Source organism: Stenella coeruleoalba (assembly GCF_951394435.1).
Source record: "Stenella coeruleoalba genome assembly, chromosome: 4".
Taxonomy (NCBI): Eukaryota; Metazoa; Chordata; class Mammalia; order Artiodactyla; family Delphinidae; genus Stenella; species Stenella coeruleoalba.
In genome coordinates this window covers 737400-758383 of record NC_137149.1, presented here as the reverse complement: position 1 = coordinate 758383, position 20984 = coordinate 737400, and the positions used below count along the sequence as shown (strand labels likewise).

The 20984-nt window shown below is 59.3% G+C and overlaps 1 protein-coding gene across 1 annotated transcript in view; it reads right to left on the bottom strand.

Annotated features, from left to right (window-relative positions):
• Positions 1 to 18081: 18081 nt before the first annotated feature.
• UVSSA (UV stimulated scaffold protein A) overlaps positions 18082 to 20984 on the bottom strand; it is a 62221-nt gene continuing 59318 nt past the window's right edge. The window contains exon 13 of the transcript XR_013828217.1: positions 18082 to 18119. The gene's annotated coding sequence lies outside the window, so the exon portion shown is untranslated. The remainder of the gene's footprint in view (positions 18120 to 20984) is intronic.

Genomic DNA, 20984 nt, shown 5'->3' with positions numbered 1-20984 from the left:
GTCTTTGCAAGTGTGGTTAGTTAAGCTGAGGTCATGGTGGAGGCAGTGATGACTGGTGTCCGGTGTCATTATAAGAAGAAAAGAAGAGACACGTATGGGGAGAAGTCGCAGCAGAGATGGGAGGAAGACCAAGCAGACATGGGCAGAGGCAGGAGGGAGCTTCCTGAGAGCCTCCAGAGGGAGCCCTGCCCTGGAACCCGGCTCTGGAGCCTGACACCTTGGTTTCTGAGGAGAGAGTAGATTTCTGTCCTTTTAATCCACCGGGTTGCGGTATTTGCTACGCCGCCCGGGGAGATGAGTGTATCCAGTGCGCTGGCGAAAGCCCCCCTTCCTCCCATGGCCCTCTCGCTTCCCACACCCAGACCCTGCTGTCTGGGGCCTGTCTCTGCCCTGCCTCCTGGTCCAGCCACCCGCGACCCACCCAGAACCCTCAGCCACTCCTGCCCGTCTCAGCCAGGCCACCCGGCAAGGGCTGGTCCCCTGTGGTCCCCACTCCCACCCCAGGGGCCTTCAAAAGCACGCGCAGCACAGCCCCCGGTCCCCGGTGCTCAGCAGACGCTGCTCTCTGCCCCTCGGTGCTGGCAGCCGCCCAGGGCCTCCTCCAGGACCCAGCAGCTCAGTCTGGGGCAGGAGGTGTCACCAGCACGCGGGCTGCTCTCGGCCTGCAGCCACGCCCCAAACGTTACATGGGCAGTGGCGCTCATCGTGTCCTGCCAAATAGGGAGGTGCTCCCGCTTGAGGACCTGCCCCTTGCATTCTACCAAGTTATTAAAAACCTAGTATCCCATTTAATCTAATGGCAACACAGTACAGTCAGCAAGGCAGGCATTACTCCCATTGTCATTCCCACCATCCATCACCCATATTCACTCACTATGATCACCGTTACCTCCATCGCCACCATCACCATCACCACCACCACCACCTATCATCACACACCTGCATCACCACCACCGCCACCATCACCACCATCACCACCACCGCCACCATCACCACCATCACCACCCCTCCATCACCATCACTGCCACTGCCACCATCACCACCACTATCACCATCACCACCACCACCACCATCACCACCACCATCACCATTGCTACAGTTTGAATTGCATCCCCCCAAAGGAATGTTGAAGTCCTAACCCCCGGGTCTGTGACTGTGACCTTTTTTGGAAATAGGATCTTTGCAGATGTAATCAAGGTGAGGTCCCTAGGGTGGGCGCTGATCCAGTAAGACTGATGTCTCTATAAGAGAAAACAGAGGCACAAGGAAGAGGAGGCCATGCAGACACTCAAAGACACACAGACACACAGGGAGCAGACAGTCATGTGATGACACAGGCGGAGGTGAAGTGATGCATCTGTAAGCCACGGAAGTGCTGAGAATTGACAGCAAACACCGGAACCTGGAAGGTACAAGGAAGGAGGCTTCTCTGCAGGCTTCAGAGAGCCCAGCTCTGCTGACACCTTGACTTCAGATTTCTACCTTCCAGAACTGTGAGAAAATCAGTTTTACATGGTCTTAGGCCACCCAGTTTTTGGCACTTTGTTACAGCAACCCTGAGAATGAATACCACCATCGTCACCATCATCATCACCACTGTTGTCATCAACCTGATAATCACCTCCTTGTCATCTTTATCACCACCGTGGGCAACGTCATAACCGTCATCACCACCACCGCCACCACCACCATCATCACCATTGTCACCACCACCATTGCCATCACCACCACCATTGCCATCACCACCACCATTGCCATCACCACCACCACTGTCACCATCACCACCACCACCATCACCATCACCATTGTTGTCATCTTACTATCATCACCGCCATTGTCAACATCGTCACCACCACGTCATCATCCAAAACCAATTTTCAGCTTCAAAGTCAAAGGCCAAGACCCTGGATGACTTGCCCAAGGCCTCTCAGGCAGTTTGTAGAAGAGCCAGGACCCAAACACCTTCCAGCCTGCCGTCTGTTCTTCCCTCCCGGGAGAAGCACCGCCTCAGCAGCCCCCGTGCTGCCCCCACCCCTTCCTCCTCTCTGCTGGACACTTGCTGACTTTCCGGCCTGCGCCAAACCAATTTTGCTTGAGGCCTGTCCCCTGGCCACTGCCTCAGTCATGCCCCGGCTCTGTGAGACTAGAGAAGCCTCTTCCAGAATACCTGATAAATAACCTGGATTTAATTGAATTAATATCGACAGCGTGTAATTGCTCCTCGTTGCTCAAGCCTGCCTAAGAGGGGTGGCGAGGGGCGGAACGGTGAGCTTATTGCTTCAAAGAAATGCCCTCAGCCCCGAGCAGCGTTTTGGCCTTATTATTATAGTCATAATGAGAGCAGCTGATGTGATCTCTCCTTCCACAATAGCGCACACGGCCGGCTACATAAACAGCGCAAGTCCTTTGTCCCTGTGGGCTGTTTGTGGGTAATTAAAATCAATAGGCCCTTCCTCACAGACCTCCTTAGCCCTCCTCCGAGCTCAGGGCTCAGGCCACCAGGCACCAGACCAGCAAATAAACTTGCCCCCTTCCCGCCGGCTGGTGGCCGGGCCTCCTGTGCCCTCCCCCGGCCCCGGGACGTTCAGAAACAGCCACAGTCCCAGAAGGGGTGGAAGGGGGCTTCCAGGGAGTGACGCTGAGCTCCGTGTCTGGGGGTGCAGCCAGTGATGATCAATGGCAGGGCCTCCAAATGGGGTCTTCCGCCTTCCTCGTCCCCGTCTGGGGACCACTGTCCTCCCCCACCTGACCTACAACGTGCGTGCACCCGTGAACCCCGGGCGGGCGCTGGGACGGCCGTGCACTCAGTCTCCTGACAGCTCTCGGCAGACAGGCGCCCATGGCCTCTGCACGCCGGGCCCTGTCCTGGGCTCTTGGGGTGCGTGTTTCCTGGCTCTGCTGAGAGGGGCTGGCACAGAGCACGGGCAGCAGGAGGACCCCCAGAGGCCGGGGCGCGATGCGGGGTGGCCCTGGAGGCGGGGCATCCTGGGAGCACCCTAGAGACAGAGGCCAAGTGTGGCCGTGAGGCCGAGGGGCCAGGGGAGCTGCTGCACATTCCGGAGGAGATGCTGGGAACACAGTGACCTGAACGCGTGAGCAGGTGGGAGACGCGAACCGGGGGCCGCGTCGTGTGGGGTGTGCCCCCAGGAGTGAGCATGGGCAAAACACAGAAGGGACAGGAGTGCCCCTGGGGGTGGGGTGGGAAGAAGAGCCCAGGGCCTGAGCAGGTGGGGGCAGGGGCTCCCCGAGGACGAGCTGCGGTCGTGGGGCTGCAGAGGCCCGGTCACGGTGGCCTGGCAGGGTCCCTCCGCCATGCTCGGAGCTCCCTCGGTGTCAGCCTAAGTCTACACCCATGTGAGGCAGGGACCACGGAGAGCAGAGGGTGCGCTCAGGGCCACACTGCTGTCACCTCGGCCTCCAAGACCACCTCCCCCTCACAGGCCTGGCCAGCCCATCCACTGGAGGGGCGAGGGGTGAGCCCGGGCCAGCGCAGCTCTGGCTGGGCACCCAGCACTTGGCTCTGCTCAGCAGGGATCGCTCCGGGCCGTCCGGGAGCCTGACCGGCGAGTCCTCTTCCCAGACCCGAGGCCTCACCCAGCGCCTGCAGACGCCTGACACGGGAGCCGGGGAGATTCAGTTCTGTACTTCCGCTGGAGCATCGTCTCTGCGCCGTCCTTCTTAATTAAAGGCGACCTGAACTGAATTGCTTTCAGTGAGGGGGGTGGGCGGTGCTGGGCAGCCGGAGGGACACCTCCCGTCGAGCCGGCGGCCCTCGCAGGACAGTGATCCATGGGCCAATATCACTGGTGTCCCTGCATCCGTGTGGCGGCTGACCTCGGCGCAGTCATTAGCTGCTTTTTAATTAACTGTCTGCTGTCCCACCCCAGCGAGGAGGCCCTGGGAGGGGGAGGGGCGTCGTTCCTTCTGAAGCTCTGCTGGCCTGATCCGGGGTCCGCGTCCCCACTGCCCCGCCTCAGGCCTGCGTCCCTTCCAGCTCCGGAGCCAGAAATGCCACCGCGTCACCGTAATTCTTTCAGTTCTCACAGGGCATCCCTGTCTCCAGTCCGCACCTGCGAGGCCGGCCTCAGCAGGAGAAAGGGGCCTCCGGGGAGGGCAAGGCCAGGGAGGGGACGCCCAAGGTGGGAGGGACGGGGGGGGGGGAGGCCGCAGGAGGGTCGGGGTGCGGGGAAGCCCTCTCGCGGGGAGCCGGGTCTCTTGGCCACAGCCCTGCTCTGCACAGCGGGACCTGCTTCCAGGTTCACGCCTGGGGAGGTGGGGCCGTTCACCCCAGCTGGCCCCTGGCACAGGGGCTGCCGAGGTGAAGGGCCCGGAGGCTAAGCAGTGGGTCGGTTGCGCAGTGCAGTGAACGTCCCTGGGGCACCAGAAACTCCCTGCAGCAAAGCTCCCTTGAATGTGAACCCAGGCCCACTCCCGCGTGCAGGCCTGGGCCGGCCGGAGTTCCCGGCCTCCCGGGCAGAGGTCTGGTGGGGAGAGTGGATGGCACACGCAGATAGAGGGGCGCCCTTTCAGCTTGGGCAGGTGGCGGGGGGGGGGGGCTCCCAGAATAGGAGCGACACCGAACTGAGGCCAAGGTCCTCAGGCCGGAGGGTGGTCGGAGGTCAGCATGGCCAAAGCATGAGAAGCATGTGACTGGGAAGAGGAAAGGCAGAAGGGGTGGGGTGAGGGAGTGCGGGGGGCGGGGGGGCGCCCACAGGGAGCGGCGGGGGTGAGGGAGTGCGGGGGGCGGGGGGGCGCCCACAGGGAGCGGCGGGGGTGAGGGAGTGCGGGGGGCGGGGGGGGGCAGGGGTGAGGGACTGCGGGGGGGGGGGGGGCAGGGCACACGGAGGGACGGGCGGAGCTCCGATGGGTCGGGCCGCCCTAGCAGGCTCTGCAGGCCACGCCCCCAGGGGCCGCTGAATCCCCGCCCTGCTGGCCCCCCCCCCCCCCCCCCCCCCCGAGGGCAGGCAGGCGCCCACCAGCAGGCGCTACCTGGACAACAGCTTGCTCCCGGGACCCCCAGGTGAAGCAGCGGGGACCGCACACAAAGGCTTCCACGGCGGACGGGGAAGGAGACGGGGTGGGTGGGCCGCCGGGAGGGCTGCAGAGACACACGCTCACGACGCCAACGCAGCCATGACACTGACACACAACCACCGGCACACGCTCACACCCGCCACACACAGCAGCATACTCGGGTCCCCAGCCCACAAAGGCTCACCCTTGCGAGCACGCAGAGGCTCCCCACGGCGCACACACACACACACACGTGAGCACACGCACACAGGCACGCTAACACACACATGCACACAGCTCCCGGCGCCAGTACCAGCTCACACCCAGCCTGCTGCCGCCACGTGGTACACAGGGGCGTGCTGCAGACACACACTCCCTTGCTGGCCCACACACCAGGCACCCTCACGTGACAACAGGGACCACGGGTGCCGCACGGGCAGCCAGGCGGCTCGGAGGGAAGACGCAGGGCACGACCACGGCCGGGTGAGGCCTCCGTCTCGCTGGCCGCCCTCGGGAAGCTGTCTCCTAGACTGAAGGTGCCCACACTCGCAGGCCTCGTCTAGGGGGAAGCACGGTCCAGCGAAACGCCACCCCTGGCCCTTGGCCGGAGGAGAGCGCGTGGTGGAGGGGTCTGGGCTCTGGTGCTTCCGTCTGGACGGGCAGCTCGGAGCTCACAGGGCGGCCCCAGGGCAGGCTGGGACCAGGCTGTACCCCAAAGTCCCAGCACAGGGTGGGGTGCGGGCAGAGCGCCATCCCAGCAGGCATCCTGCAGTCCTTCCCTTTGCCAGCCCGTCCCCGGGCACAGGGCCACTCCCAGCCATCCCTGCACATCCGTCAGCCACGCCCCCTCGGGCTCCTTCCCTGATCCCCACCCAGGCCGCCTGCGTCTGTTCACCGCACTGGCTGGTGGCGCCTGGTTTCTGGGTTCCTGATGCCAGTTCAGGACCCACTTCCCCCGAGGGAGCGTCTCCCCAGGAGGAGGGCTCTTGTGCATTTCTCTGTGGCCCTGTCCTGTGCGTGCAGGGCCTCGCTGGAGAGCGGATCTCAGGGTCCTTCACCACGTCCAGGACCCCCGGGGGGTCACAGGGCGGGCGGGTGCAGCAGGTCGGTGGGGCTTCTTCCCCAGCCCGGGGTCGGGGGCGCGTCCCCAAAGCCGGTCACCCTGTGTGTGCTCGCGCAGGAACAGGGTCCAGAGACACCAGAATGGGGCCTCCCTGGAGCCATGAGCCGCAGCCAGGCCGGATCTGGAGGGAGTTGGAGCAGGGGAAGGAGGGGAACGCCTGGGGAGAAGCTGACCCGTGAGAGCGAACAAGCCATGATTTCCCGAGTCAGGTCCCGCGGGCGAGCGATCAGAGCCCCTGCAAGGTTCAGGAGCGCGAGGGGGAGGCCGCCGGCTCCACGCTTTGCTCCCTGACAGTATCCATCTTTCCAAATTGATTTTTGATATCCGTAGTGACCTGGAAGGGAGACACGGCGATAACTCTCGGAAAGTGGAAAACAATATTATCGCCACAAATATGAATTACCGGCCGCCAGGTTAAATCTACTGTGCGATGAGTTATGTGACCCCGGCGCTCCTATAATTCTTGGGAATTTTATAGAGTCAGGAGAGGCCTGTGGGCGCTGACGAGCACTTAACAGCCAGAGCTGGTCCCCAGCAACTCTCGGCCGCGTGGCTTAGGCTCCGGGGCACCGCGGGCCGCTGCGTTCTCCTTAGGGACGTCGCAGGACGCTGCGTTCTCCTTAGGGGCGGAGCTGAGGCGCTGCTGGACTCACGGTCTTCGTTTGTCTGTTCTTGTCATTCTCGGGGCTGGAGACACGTGCCTGCCACCCCGCCAGGAACAGCAGAGCAGCCTGCCCGGTGGGGCTGTCGTCCAGGGGCCCAGAGGGAAGGGCGGTGCCGACCCGTGTGGTGCTCACTGAGCGGCTGCATGCCTTCCAGGGGGAGGGAGGGCCCTGGGGCTCACCTGGCCCAGCCCAGCCCAGAAGGGGCCATGTAGCAAAAGGCCGGAAGTCTCAGCCCGAGGAGCAGGGGCCGCGCGCTGGGGTGAGCTCGGCGGGACGCTAGGCGTGAGCCTGTGGCGGGCAGGTGGACCCGGGCTCCGGAGGCCAGGCTCACCCCAGGGCGGGCAGCACAGGGTGGGGAGTTCAGGGCCGTGCTTTAAGCCCTGCCTGCAGCTACAACCCAGTGTCTGAACAAAAAGAATGAGCAAAGAGGAGGTTGGGGGACCCCCCAGCCCACCTAGTCAGGAGGGGCGAGCTCGGGGGCAGGAGTGGGAGGAGGGTGGTCCGCCTGGGCTGAGGCGAACCCCGGGAGGGCATCCCGTTCCTCCCTGCGGGGACCTCAGGCCAGCCTCCCTCTGCCCTGGCGAGGCGCCTGGGCCGGAGCCCAGAGCTGGGGTACCAGAGGCCAGGGCAGGGGGAGGGGCAGGAGTGCAGTGGGAAGGGGTGGCCCGGCTGGGAGGGGAGGGGCTGCTGCACGCAGGGCTGTGCTCAGGGTCTCCCAGGAGGACGCAGGGGACCCGCCTGGCAGTGATAATGACGCTGAAGGCATGGGGTCACTCCTCCCGGACCCCAGACCTGCAGGACTCCAGTTGGGGGTCTGGGCCAGGGGTTGAGAGAGAGGCACGGCCCCTTGTCCAGCCAGGTCCCTTTGGGCCCCTGTCGGGTGTCCCTCACGATGAAGAGGAGGTCCCCGCTCCAGGCCAGATGCCCCATGGGGCCCCCACACTAGGGCTGTGAGGCCCATCGGGGAGGGGGTGGTGATGAGGGACCCCAGGCAGGGACTGCAGCGGTCCTGGCGTGGAGGCGGCCTGGGCTTCGGCCCTGAGGATGGCCTTGGCCGGTTCCAGCAGGGATGACTAGATGTGTCCCCTCCGCTCCTGGACACACAAGACTGCGCCCCTGCGGTAGGGGCCTGCGGGGGCAGCAACAATGGGACAGGACAGGCTTCAGTTTCGGGTGCCAGGGTCTTCCCCGGGAACCTGCTGGAAGCTGAGGCCCCGGAACCCTCGTGCCCAGGAGGCCATGGGGGCCTCCCTCAGTCCTGGGGCCTAGGACCAATGCTGCCCACAGGATGGTGGGCAATCCAGCCACACTTCCTGCACCAGGTGGCCACGGGGCGCTGGTGCCGGGCTGGGTAGAGGGGCCCAGGCGGTGGCCGCAGGACAGGGCACCTGGGGGCCAGTGTCTCCCACAGGGCAGGGAGACAGTAACACAAATGTTATTTAATTTACATGACCAAGTGGTACCATTATTGCAAGCTGACAGAATGCCGCTTGCGGTAATTTCGGAAAATTATTTAAACAATGTAATGAGTTAAATGTCAGCTGGCTAGTTATGTTTATGCTAATTGTTAATTAGCCCTATAATGGAGACAGTCTTAATTAACAATAGTTATGAGTGTGCAAGGAGGTGGGCTCGCCACGGGTGAGCCGCAGCCCCACCCGGTAAGAAAGCCCGTCAGTCAGTCGGGGCCTCTGGCCTCAGCCCGGCTGCGCTGGGCCCAGGGCAGGGGTCCGGCCAGCCAGCCCAGGGGTGCGGGCCTGCCCGCCCCTTCCTGCCCTGCCCTGCGGGAAGGTCCCCATCGCCTCGCCCAGACACGCTCCAGGGTCCGCCCCACATGGGACGGCCAGGAGGCCCAGCGCACCCTCCTCCCCCTCTCCCGCCCCCCCATTGCTCCCGTCTGGCCTCCTGCACCCTACGGGGGGCCACCACTTCCAGAGGCAAATGAAGCCAGCGGCCAGTCGTGCCCAGCTGCCTGTGCCGCCTGAGCCCTGTGGCCGATACGGAGCGAGAGCGGGCTGGAGCACAGGCCTGCCCAGGCCCCATCAGCCGTCCCCACATTCAGGGCCCTGGAAGACGGGCCCAACTCCTCGAAGGGACGTCACAACACGCAGGGGTGGGAGAGGGAAGGTCGTGACCCTGGCCCCCCTCTTTTCTCCAAAGCCCCTTCTGCTGGGCCACCCGGCGGACCGCCCTGTGTGTCGCTCTCAGGGAGCCCCGACGGCAGGGCCGTGCCAGGAACAGGGTCAGCGGTGCAGCAGAGGCTGGATGGGGTCCTGCGGGGATACGGGGCAGAGAACATCCCAGGGCCACCCTGCAGAGCGCCGAGCCTGGAGACCATGCAGAGTTAACCCCTTCAGAGGAGAGCAGAGGGGACAGGAGAGATGGGCCTCCGGGGACGGGCGGGGGTCGCACAGTGCAGGGCCAGGGCAGCAGCTACACCCAGCAGGGGATGGCGAGGACAGACAGAGGGACACAAGGGCACACAGAGTGCTGAGTCCTTTTGGAGACCCAAGCCCAGCATTGTCACCTATGCCCTGTGCCCTGTCACCTATGTCAACCTGCCCCAGCACAGGCCACGGGCTGGGGGCCAGGGGGCCAGGGGGCCCGGGGGGCCTTGCGAACAGCTCCCCAGCATGTGAGGATCGGCGCCCAACTGCTCATCTACGTGGGACAAGCTCCCGGGCAGCACCAAGCGGGGCCAGCTTCCTCTGCTTAGACCGGACGGGGCCCCGCGGTGACAGTGGGCTCTGGTGGGGGCAAAACAGGAGGTAAGCAGTGTCTTCTCCATGGCTCCTGAGCCACTGGGAGTCACACACGTGCGCACATGCACACGCACACGCACACACACAGCACACGTACACGCGCACATGCACACACACGTACACACATTCACACACACACATGCACGCACATGCACGCACACGCACACATGGCCTGCCTCACGCTGAGCTTCACTGCAGGTTGAGTGGGTTCCCCTGCTTCCTAGACCTGGAATCACAGCAGGAGGAGACTCTTGGAGGCTCCACGGGTAACGGACTCTGCAGGGTTCCCTCATTCAAAGACAAGTGGCAGTGACAGGAAGGGATGAGGGGTCCAGGACAGAATGTACCCTGAAAGGCTGCCAGCCTGAGCCAGAGACAGAGGGGGCGGGAGAGACAGAGACAGACAGACAGACAGACCAAGAACAAACAGAAGCAAAACAACACCAGGAACATTTTGCCAAAGAAGAGACAAAAATCTGACCAAACGGTTCTCTATAAAAAGCAATGGATTTGCAGATAAAAGGGGCTTCAAGACAGGAGTCAATCGTTCAAAACAGAAATACAAAAGCTCAAGAAAGAAAGACAACGAAAGGGAATGACTAACGAGCTGACGGATCTCAGGGAGGACGTGAGAGCGAAAAACACAAGCTGCACGTGAGCTGCCCGACCTGTTGATTCAAACAAGGGCACGTCGGATGCAGCGAAAGAGGACGGCCCCGCCGCGGAGCCGGGGCCATAGAGCCGGGGCTGCTGGGACAAGTCTGAGAAGCTGAACCCCACAAGACAGGCAAGGACACCCGCACTTGCCTGACAGCACACCTGAGCATGAACCAAACCAACCATGACACCAAAATCCCAGGAAACTTTAAAAATTAAAGAAAACATTACGGAAGAAGGAAAGATTTGGAAGGACACAGTGTCCCTAGGAAAAACATGGAGAGAGATCAATCAACACTGAATCTTGAAACATACGGTCCAGGACACCCAAGCCAAACAAGAAAACAATCAAGCCACATCTAAGGAGAAGAACAGCGTCAGCAAAACCACTCCGAGTTAGAGACCACGGGAATGGCCTCAAATTTCTTCAGGGAAGAAAGGTAACCAGAAATGACACCTTCTCAAGCATCAGATAGACGCTTCCTGAAGGACTCACAGAAAACTGACTCAACCAACCAAGAGAGATGTGGAGACCGCGGTGGAAGGGCCAGCACTGAGTTTATTTCTGTGCGCGAGAAATAGTGAGACAACCGTGAGCTGACCGCCAGGTGAGACGAAGATAAACTGGCAGGCACGTGGCAGCCATGCGGCATCCGGGGCCACCGCGGGGAGGGGAGGAGGGGCTGGAGGGAGGGGTCGCCCACCACCTACAGCGCAGCAAGGGGGCCGGGAACTCAGAGGAGACGCTGGCCTGCAGGGGGCAGCCTGGAGCCCACATCCACCACGGCCTCACAGGGCGGGGGGGAGAGGAGGACCCACAATCAGCCCCCCTCCCGGTAAACAGGCCCCGTGGGCACCTTACTGCTCATGGTCTGACCACGTCGCTTACTCATGCCCCCAACAGGGAGGGCTCAGAGGTAGGAGGCTTCCCACCCCCTCTAGGGAGGTGCTCACCCCTGCGGGAGCCCACGAAGGCCACCCCCAGCCCCATCTCCTACTGCTGTCCCTGGTCTGGCCTCCTCGACCCCCTCCCCTCATGGTCTGAAGAACAACACAGACAGGCTGCGATGCCTACTGACGGCCACGTGGCAGAGGAGAGGCTGCGCACCGAACACACGCCAGACTGGGCCAGACGGACAAGGAAGATGTACCCTTTGCACACGGGGAAGCCTCCAGAATCAGAGATGTGAACGCAATCCCTGATTCCTCCACCTGCAAGCTCTGTGACCTTCAGCACTTTTCTTCATCTCCGTGAGGAAGGCTGGGATATATATTTACAAAATGAGGATGGCAACAGCCCTCTGGCTGGGCTGTTTTAGGGTGAGGAATAAACGTGCAAAACATCTAGCCTGCAGGAGACACTTGAGAAATGTCACAGGTGATGGTGGTGGTGGTGGTGGTGGTGATGGTGTTAGTGGTGATGGTGGTGGTGGTGGTGATGATGATGGTGTTAGTGGTGGTGGTGGTGGTGGTGATGATGATGATGGTGGTGATGGTGGTGGTGGTGGTGGTGATGATGATGGTGTTAGTGGTGGTGGTGGTGGTGGTGATGATGATGGCGTTAGTGGTGATGGTGGTGGTGGTGGTGATGATGATGGTGTTAGTGGTGATGGTGGTGGTGGTGCAGCTTGGACAAGAGCTAGACAAAGAACAAAACCTCCAGCTGCTGAGGCCATGAAGATGCGTGATAGCGTCACACTCAGTCACTTGGCACCCGTGTTTCTGCCCAACAGGATCAACTTCTGCCCATAGGATCAGCTTGGCTGCCCCTCAGAAGCTTCTCTCCACCTGAAGCGGCATGCAGCCCCCTTTCTGTCCCTCTAGTGCGTGGGATGCAGGGGTCTGCACTCCGCCCCTCACTCTCCCAAGGGATGTAGCCTGAGAGGTGTCAAGGGGTCAGCAAGCTGCTGGGCCGGAGGGCTGAGGAGGGATGGGGGTGGTGCAGGGGCACCAGGGAGAAGAGACGCCTCTAGTCGAGACTGCCCAGCAGGTTCCTTCTCCTCTGAGGGTCTCACACCCTGGGGTCCTTCCTGGCCTCTGTGCCTGGACACGAGCCAGGAGCACGATCACGCTGGTGAGAGGGCCCAGGTCCAAGTGGCCCCAGCACCACCCAGCAGAGGGCATCTGGGAGTTGCAGGAGCCCCTTGGGGGAGGCCAGTGTCCTGGCCAGCCTGGTGCAGAGCCACGGGGATGGTGGGCAGAGCCCGGGCAAACGCATGCAGTCCACGGGCGATTCCAAGCTGTAGGGCGATCTGGCAACCCTGCCACAGACAAGCCAATGCCGATCGTGGGCCAGGGGTTAGAGAGGCCACAAGACAGCAAACTGCGGACGCCAGAGCCACTAACAGTGAGGCTTGGCTTCAGCACCGTTTATGCCAAACAGTAATCTCACATTCACCGTTCGGCCGGCGCTTTTCAAGCAGCGGCTGTGCTGTGTCCCCCTCACTGGCTCAGCAGTGGGGGCTCTGGTGGAGGACGTGGCGGCAGCCCCGGGCGGACCCCTGCGCCAGGCCCGTGGGCGGTGTCGCCCCCACCCCCAGCATCTCTCTGGCTCCCTCATCTCCAGGCCCAGCCCCGCGGTCTCCCAAGGCCCCCTCTGCCCTCTGAACAGAGCTCCTCACCTGGCCGTGACCCCACCCAGCCTGGTGCATGTCTTTCCAGCCCCCTCCCCAATCCTCCGGCTGCAGCAGCTGGGCCTGGAGCCCGCAGCTCCCTCCTCCAATCCCAGCCCCTTGTCCAGGCCCCACTGTGCGTGGTGGAGGCACAGGACACGGACACACACGCACACAGCCTGGTGTCCAGACCTGCCTGCCCCACAGACGGCAGAAGAGGGGCATCAGCGTGCCGGGGGAGTCACCGACGCCTCCATCTGAAGGACTCTCCTCTGGCCACCGCCGCCCCCTCCCCCAACCCCGCCCAGTCACTGCCCGAAGCCTCGGCGAGCTCACTCCAGCCTGCGGGTCCCCAGCCCTCCACGGGGCCCCGGGCGCTCGGCACTGCTCTCAGCCCTCCGGAGGGGCCTGGGGTCTGAGGCCGCCGGTCCCTGCCCACCTGCTCTCCCACCCGGCGCCCTGTGGACAAGGTGCTTTGCCTGCAGCGGGCTCCTCTCAGAGGCCTGGCGTGTCCCCCCGGCCGCACGGGGCACCAGGCCCCCAAGCCAGCAAAGCCATCCCCACATGCTGTTTCAGCCACAGGCCCGTGAGGACGCGGCTCCCTCGGCCCCGGCTCGCGCTCGGTGGGCCGACCCACAGCTGCGCTGGCTCCAGGCCTCCCCAGCCCGAGTGCAGCCTGGGGGCCAGGCCTGAGCCCCCCATCCTGGCAGGAGGGAGGCCGGAGACAGGCCCGCGGCCGGGGGGGTCTGAGGCTGGTCAGCTCAGCCTGCAGGAGGTGGCAGGTGGGCTGTATTTTCCCCTTAACGTGACAGACGCTTAAAGCAGAGAAGGGGCTCACGGCCCCTGTAAAGCAGGGTTTCCGTCTCCTGGGCCTTATTTTACTCCTGGCGACAGTGATAAACGCGCCACCTGTGAGGCCTCCTGTTTCTGGTCCCCAGTTTCGCAGAGACGTCGCTTACCTGAAGCTGCCTGGCCCGCTCACGAGGCCCTCGTGCCGGGAGGTGGGTGCCTACGCGGCTGCCAGCTCCACGCCTGCCGCGGTGCCGGGCTTCCGTCTGCGTGAAAGCCCGGGGCTGGGCCGCGCGACCCCCCGGACCCCGAATCACCCGCAGACGGCGGCCTCAGGTCCCAGCAGCTGCCCCGCTGGCCAGGGAGTGTCTGGGGGCTCTGTGGCCCAGCAGGGCTGCGGGACCTCAGAGGGGGCCGGTCGGGGCTGCGCTGGACATGCAGGCGGGTGTGGAGGGCAACTCCTGATCTGTCTGCAGTTAAGCCCAAGGTGAAGAGGGCTGGCCAGCACTGGGTTCTCAGGAGGGTCCCCAGGGACGGCCCCCTCGGCCAATACCCAGGGGTCCAGAGCGGGAGAGTCAGAGTGGAAGAGAGGAGAGGTGGGCAGGAGGGGTAGGTAATGCCCCCCGGGGGGCGTCAGGGGCCTTCGGGGGGCCCACGAGTCTCTCTGGATGTGTGTCTGGAGAGGGGCTCTGGGCGGCGGGACACCCAGAGGGGCCTGTCCAGTGGGCAGCGGGTGGACGGGCCTGGAGCCCAGGAAGAAGGCCTGCCCGGGAAGCGTGCAGGAGACAGGAGACTGGAGAGGGCTGGGGGGCTTGGGGGCTGGGGGCCGCGGGGGCGACGGGAGAAAGCCAAGCGCACGGCCACGGTCGGCACAAAGGGGGGCGACAGGAGCCCCCAGGGGACGCAGCCCCCGAGCTGGGCCCAGCCTGACCCAGGGCCATGTCAGCACGGACGCCCCGGAGCACCTGGACCCCCACCATCAGACTGTCCTGGCAGCCCAGCCGGGCCCTGAGGAGGACAGAGCGGGGCGCAGGCTCTGACCCGCCAAGCGTGCACACTCAGGCCTGGCCTGGTGCCGGAGGGCAGTTTAGGGCGCATTGACCTCGGCCTTGACACGGAGGCAGCGCTTTGCTGCACAGGGAGGACACTAGCGCCTCCCCGACCACCGGCTGCGGCAGAGAATGGATGCCTCAGAATCAACCAAAGCCGGCGGCTTCTCGGTCAAGTAGAGGCCCGGTCCCGAGTCTCCTGCCGCGTTACCGTCCTTCCTGTAACTGCAGAATCAGACCCTGCTGTTCAGCACCGAGGTGGCCACGGGACCCTTTGTAAGCGCCCCCTTCTCTCCTGCGCATCCTTCAAAGGCCCCCAAGACACACTCGCGCGCGCGGGAAGCACTGAGATCCAATCTGGAGCCAGCGACGGGCTCTAGGAGACCCTCGGGGGCGCTGGGCTGGGTCGTCCGGGCGCCTGCAGTGGGGGCTTCTCTGCCCAGGATGGAGGGGCCCAGAGGACACCGCAGTCACTGTGATGTCCTGACCTGAGGGTCCCCGCGCTGCCCAGGACGGACCTCCCCCCACCGTGGGTTTCGCCCTGAAGTGTGCCCAGGACCACGCGTGAGTCAGGCTCTCCGGAGGGGCAGACCCGCAGGACGGGTCTGTGTACTGACAGGTCCACTTCACGGAACTGGTCTGCGCACTGTGGGGCCCGGCCAGGCAGGGTAGGCAGGGCTGGTGCTGGGGTCTCGCCCCCTCCGGGAGCCGCTGACTAGGGGAGGCCGCAGGGCCCTGGGTCGATCTCCCTTACTTCCGTGGACTGAGGCTGGACGTGACCCCCACCTGCTGACGATACACAGCATCTCCTGGGGGGGGCTGCACCACCAGAGCTGCGCCTGCCAAGTGCCCCACCTGCGCGCGGGAGCTCAGGGCTGGGCTGGCCGCAGGGCCTCAGCCGCCACCCGTACACCACCAGCGCTGCGCCTGCCAGGTGCCCCACCTGCACGCGGGAGCTCAGGGCTGCGCTGGCCGCAGGGCCTCAGCCGCCACCCACACACTCCTGAGGACCACGGGGCTGCTTCTACTCCGTGCTGGGTGGCGGGAGGGGTCACGCACAGAGAACAGGCCCCTCTGGGAACCCAGACACAGCCACCGAGACCCACCCAGCCGGCGCCAGGCGTCTGCGGCTTCACCCCCTCCTGCCCCACCCCCAGCGCTTTCCATGGTCACCAGTGACTCCCCTCCCCAGGCCAGGGGTCGGCCTACCGGCGCCGCTTGTATCCCCTCTCAGCAGGCCCTGGCCCAGCAGGGCACCCACTCCGGCCCAGACACCGTCTGCCCTGGAGAGAGTCCAGCGAGCTCAGTGGCTCTGAATCTGGGCCTGGAGCCTGAAGACAGGGGCGCTTGGTGGGCACTTTCTGGGCGGTCGTCAGGCCCACTGGTTGCCAGGCCCAGGAACGTGGCCAGCGTGGGGTGGGCCGGGTCCGCCCAGCAGATGGAAGGGCAGGCGGGGCCTCTAGTGCCCAGGACCCAGGCTCAGACCACGTCATGCTCACTGTCACCTGCCACCCCAGGGCTCACTGCTCCTTTGGCCGTAGCCCCGTGACCCCATTTCTCTCTCAACCCAGATGGTCCCCTGACTCTGGACCCCAAAATCCAGCTGTCTCCTCAATGTGTCCACTTAGCTGTGCAAATAAACCTGACGAGGGAATTCTCTGGTGGTCGAGTGGTTAAGACGCTGCCTTCCAATACGGGGGGCGTGGGTTCTGCGCAGCCAGATAAATAAATAAATAAAAATAGGGCTTCCCTGGTGGCGTAGTGGTTGAGAGTCTGCCTGCCGATGCAGGGGACGCGGGTTCGTGCCCCAGTCCGGGAAGATCCCACGTGCTGCAGAGCAGCTCAGCCCATGAGCCATGGCCGCTGAGCCTGCGCGTCCAGAGCCTGTGCTCCGCAACGGGAGAGGCCACAACAGTGAGAGGCCCGCATACCGCAAAAAAAAATCCTTAAGAATAAATTTAACCAAGAAGGTGCAAGACGGGTACAGTGAACACTACAAAACATTGCTGAGAGAAATGAAGACCTGAAAAGACAGAACTATATCCTGTGTTCATGTTTTCAAAGACTTAATACTGTTTTAAGATGACAATACTCCCCAAATTGATCTTCAGATTCACTGAAATCCCTTTCAGAATCCCAACTGACTTCTTTGTGCAAATTGACAAGCTGATTCTAAAATTTCTGTGGAATTGCAGGGGACTCAGGATAGCCAAAACAATCCTGAAAAAGAAGGATAAAGTAGAAGGACTCACTCTCCACAATTTCAAAGCCTATTAAGCAATGGTAATTCAGGTGGCACGGTCCCGGCACAAGGACAGACACAGAGACCAGTGGACTAGAATAGAGTCCAGAAACAGAGCATGTGTCTATGGTCAACGGATTTTTGACAAGGCTGCTAAGACCATTTAATGGGTAAGGAATAGTCTTTTTAACAAACAGTGCTGAGAAGACCAGATATCCACACACAAAAGAATGAAGCTTGACTCTTACCTCACACCAAATACAAGGATTAACCCAAACGGATTGAAAACCATGTAAGAACCAAAACTATATAACTCAGGAAAAAATGATAGGGGTAAATCTTCATAGTCTCAGATCTGCAATGGCTTCTTGGATATGACACCAAAAGCACCAGCAACAAAAGGAAAACTAGATGAACTACATGTAATCAAAGTTAGCAATATCTGTGCTTCAAAGGGCACTATCAAGAAAGTGAAATGACATCCCAGAGAATGGGAGACAACATTTTCAAATCATATATCTGAAAAGGACCTTGTATATTCACTATATAAAGAACTCTTAAAATTCAATAACAAAAAGACCAAATAATAGTTTAAAAATAGGCAAACAATCTGAATAGACATTTCTTCAAGGAACATATACAAATGGCCAAAAAACACATAAAAAAGATGCTCAATGTCATTGGTCATCAGAGAAATGCAAATCAAAACCACAACAAGATATCATCTCGCACCCCTAGGATGGTTAGAATCAAAAAGTCAGGTAGGGCTTCCCTGGTGGCGCAGTTGTTGAGAGTCTGCCTGCCAATGCAGGGGACATGGGTTCGTGCCCCGGTCCGGGAAGATCCCACATGCCATGGAGCAGCTGGGCCCATGAGCCATGGCCGCTGAGCCTGCACATCTGGAGCCTGGGCTCGGCAATGGGAGAGACCACAACAGTGAGAGGCCCGCATACCGCAAAAAAAAAAAAAAAAAAAAAAAAAGTCAGGTAATAATGAGTGCTGACAAGGATGTGGAGAAATTGAAACCCTCCTACAGTGCTAGAGGGTATGTAAAATGGTGCAGCCACTTTCAAAACAGTTTGGCACTTCCTCCAATGATTAAACGTAGAGTTACCTATGACCCAGCAATTCCACTCCTAGGTATAGACCCAAGAGAAATGAAAACGTATGTCCACACAAAAACTTGTACATGAATGTTCATAGTAGCCTTACTCACAAGAGCCAAAAAATGGAAACTATCTAAATGTCCATCAACAGATGAGTGGATAAACGAAATTGGTATATCTGTACAATGGAATACTATTAGGCAATAAAAAGGACATGAAGACCTGATATATGCCACAACATGGAGTCCCAGAAGGAGAATAGAAAGTATAGAAAAATATTTGAAGAAATAGTGACCCAAAACTTCCAAAATCTGCTGAAAGACATACCTTTACAGATTCAAGAAGCTCAGTGAACTCCAAAGAAGATAAATAAATCCATGCCCAGAAATATCATAATCAAACCACTGAAAACCAGAGACAAAGAAAAAACCTTGAAATCAGCCAGAGGAAAGTAATTACATATAGGGAAACAATAATACAAAAGACTGTGGATTTCTTGTCAGAGACCATGGAAACAAGAAGGCAGTGGAACAAGATGTTCTAAATGCTGACAGAAATGCACTGTCAACCCAGAGTTCTATATCCAGCAAAAATGTCCTTCAGATATTAAGGCAAAATAAAGACATTCTCAGACAAAGGAAAACTAAGAGAATTTGTCACCAGCAGATCTGCTCTAAAAGAAATGCTAAAGGGGGGTTCTTCAGGCAGAGTGAAAATGATACCAGAATGGAACTTGGAACTTTAGAAATGAAGCAAGAGAAAACATAAACATCTGGGTAAAATCCTATTTTTCTTCTTACTTCTTTAAAATATATATGATAGTTGAGAGTGAAAATTATAACACCGTCTGAGAGAATTTTGAATGTATGTGGTTGTAATAATGAGACAACTACAACTAAAAAACGAGGTAAAGGTGGTTTGGTACAAAGTTTTCTACATCCCACTTGAAGTGGAAAAATATTAATTCTAAATAGCCTGCGACAGGTTCGGTATCTATATTGTAATCTCCAGAACAATCGTTAAAGATTATAATTACACAAGGAGACATAGTGAAAAAAATAGATAAAGTGGGATACTAAAAAAAAATAGAAATCATCATAGAGAAGACAGGGAAGGGAAAACAGAGGAAGAAAAATGAGATGAACAGGCAGGAATAATGAAGTGTTAGCCCTGAATCCTAACACATAAGTAATTGCATTAAATGTCAATGGTCTAACCACCAATTAACAGAGATTTTTACACTGGATTAAGAAAAATCAAATTACATGCTATCTACACAAAATCCACTTTCAATATAGCTATAGAATTAAATTAAAAGTTAAAGACTGTGAGAGCAGTGGCCAAGATGGTGGAGTAGGAAGAACCTGAGCCCACCTCCCCCCAAGGGTGCACCAAAATTACAGCTATTTACAGAGTAACTATTGATGAGAAAGACCTGAAGACTAGCAGAAAAGATCTTCTACATTTAAAGGTGTAAAGAAGGAACTACAACAAGACACGTAGGAGGGACAGTCACAAATGCGAGGATAATTTCAATTGCAGAGGTTCTCCCCAAGGAGCAATGGGTCTGACCCCACATTGGGCTCCCCAGCCTAGGGGTCCTTCCATGAAGAAGAGCCCCAGAACATTTGGCTGTGAAGGCCAGAGGGCCTGACTTTCAGGAGAGCCAGAGGGCTGTGGGAAATAGAGACTCCACTCTTAAAGGGTGTACACAACATCTTACATGCTCTGGGACCCAGGACAGAAGCAGTGATCTGAAAGGACTCTGGGTCAGAGCCACCTGCTGATCTAGGAGAGCCTCCCAGAGAGGCAGGGGGCACCTGGAGCTCACCCTGGGGTTACAGACGCTGGTGGCGGTCACTTGGGAGGAGCTCATTCTACCACGAGGGTGCCGGGGCTGGCAAGGGCCCGTTTGGAATCCTCCATCTAGCTTATTAGCACTGGGGTCCAACCCCACCCACCAACAGACCCCTGAGCCCACAGACACCCCTGAGCACAGCCCTGTCCACCAGAGGGCCCAGGACCTGCCGTTACACACCAGTGCACCACCCTGGGACCAGCCTTACCCACCAGTGGGCAGGCACCAGTCCTAGGATTCCCTGGATCCTAGCACTGCCCACCAGCAGGACAACACCAGCTCTAGGACACATTGGGCCCTCAGCCAGCCAACCCAGGATCCAGCACCACTCATCAGAGGGCTGGCACCAGCTTTGGGACACCTGGGCTCCACAGCCAGCCATATCAGGAACAAGCCCTGACCACCAGCAGGCTGACACTGTATCTGTGACACAGCTCCACCCACCAGTGGCCAGCAGACTTCGCACAGGCTGGGCCTAGCAACCAACTGGACCGGGGCCAGCCAAGCCTACCAGGCTACCCGCAGTAGTCAGCCTGCCACTACGGAAAGACCCACATAGCCCACAGAGGGGGCACCCCTAGAGCATATACCTCTGGTGATCGGAGGTGAGGGTCCTGTTGAACCCCAGAGGAATCTCCTACAAAAGGCCACTCTTCCAAGGTTGGGAAATGGAACGAACCTACGAAATACATAGAAATAAAAAAAGCAAATTAGGCAAAATGAGGCAACAGAGGAACATGTTCCAAATGAAAGAACAGATAAAACCCCAGAAGAAAAACTAAGTGAAGTGGAGATAAGCAGTCTACCTGAGGAAAAATTCAAGGTAATGGTTGTAGAGATGCTCAAAGAACTTGGGAGAAGATTGGATGAACAGAGAGAGGAGATAGAAGTTTTTAACAGAGAGTTAGAAAATAGAAGAACCAAACAGAGATGAAGAATAAAATAACTAAAATAAAAAATACACTAGAAGGAACCAACAGTAGATTAGATGATACAGAGGAATGATCAGTGAGCAGGAAGACAGAGTAGCGGAAATCACTGAAGCAAACAGAAAAAAGAAAAAAATTAATAAATGAGGACAGTTTAAAATACCTCTGGGACAACATGA